The following is a 1,618-nucleotide window of genomic DNA, read 5'->3' as shown; positions in this document are numbered from 1 at the left end:
GAAGTAGCAAGAAGCAAAATTGTAAGTGAAGAAGTAAAATCGTCTCTATTTGTAGAAGACATGATATTATACATCAAAAACCCTAAAGACTGCAGCCAAAGAAGTGTTGGAACTAATACAGAAATTTAGTAAGGTAGCAGGTTGCAAAGTCAACATGCAAAAATCAGTTGCGGGTTTTTTTTTTTTTTAAGATTTATTTATTTATTTTAGAGAGAGAGAGAGCGCGCACGAGTGGGGGGAGGGGCAGAGAGAGAGGGAGAAAGAGAAGCAGACTCCCCACTGAGCTCAGAGCCCGATGCAGAGGTCCATCTCACAACCCTGAGATCATGACCGGAGCAGAAACCAAGAGTCGGACGCTTAACCTACTGCGCCCCCCCGGCGCCCCTCAGCTATGTTTCTATACACCAACGACAAACTATCAGAAAGAGAAATTAAGAAAACAGTGCCATTGTGCTTGCTTCGGCAGCACATATACTCATATTGGAACAATACAAAGAAGATTAGCATGACCCCAGCACACGGATGATATGCAAATTCATGAAGCGTTCCCTATTTTTTAAAAAAAAAGAAAAATAATAAAGCATTCTAAAATGCCTCAAAAAATAAAACAATACCATTCGTAATAGCATCAAAAAGAATAAAATACCTAGGAATAAATGTAACCAAGGAGGTGAAAGATTTGTACACTGAGAACTGGAAGACCCTGATGAAAGAAATTGGCACGAATAAATGGAAAGACGTTCCATGCTCATGGATTAGAAGAATTAATATTGTTACAATGTCCATATGATCCAAAGCCATCTACAGAGTCAATGTAATTCCTATCAAAGTCCAATGGTATTTTTCACAGAACCAGAATAAATAATCCTCAAATTTGTATGAAACCACAAAATACCCTAAATAACTAAAGCAATTTTTAGAAAAAAGAAGAAAGCTGGGAGCACCACACTTCCTGATTTCAAACTGTATTACAAAGCCTCACAGTCAAAACCATATGGTACTGGCATAAAAACAGACGTATGGATTGATCGAACAGAATGCAGAGCCCAGAAATAAGCCCATGCATCTATGGTCAATTAACTTTTGACAAAAGAGTTAAGACTATGCAATGGGGAAAGGACAGAGTCCTCAGTAAAAGGTGTTGGGAAAACTAGACAGCTACACGCAAAAGAATGAAACTGGACCCTTGTCCTACACCACACACAAAAACCACCTCAAAATGGATTAAAGACTTGACCATAAGACCTGAAACCATAAAACCCCTGGAAGAAAACATAAGAGAATAAGCTCTTTGACATTGGTCTTGGAAATGATTTTTTTTTTTGGGGATTTGACAGCAAAAGCAAAAATAAACAAGTGGGACTACATCAAACTAAAAAGCTTTTGCACAACAAAGGAAACATTTAACAGAATGAAAAGGCAACCTACAGAATAGGAGATAATATTTGCAAACCACATATCTGATAAAGGATTAATATCCAAAATAAACCAGGAACCCATACAACCCAATAGCAAAACAACAAAACAACAAAAAACAAACAAACAAAAACCCCCACAAAAACCCAAATAACCCAATTTAAAAATGGACAAAGGACCTGAATAGACATTGTTCCAAAGA

At 37.3% G+C, this 1,618-nt stretch overlaps 1 non-coding gene across 1 annotated transcript; it reads left to right on the top strand.

Moving 5' to 3' along the window:
• The first annotated feature begins 450 nt into the window (after positions 1–450).
• Positions 451–557, top strand: LOC121103936. The gene has a single exon (XR_005836225.1). It is a non-coding gene; the product is annotated as a U6 spliceosomal RNA (small nuclear RNA).
• Positions 558–1,618: the final 1,061 nt, after the last annotated feature.

The sequence above is a fragment of the Ursus maritimus genome (assembly GCF_017311325.1).
Source record: "Ursus maritimus isolate PB19 chromosome X unlocalized genomic scaffold, ASM1731132v1 scaffold_X1, whole genome shotgun sequence".
Classification (NCBI taxonomy): Eukaryota; Metazoa; Chordata; class Mammalia; order Carnivora; family Ursidae; genus Ursus; species Ursus maritimus.
The sequence above is the reverse complement of the archived record's forward strand: the minus strand, read 5'-3'. Positions and strand labels throughout refer to the sequence as shown.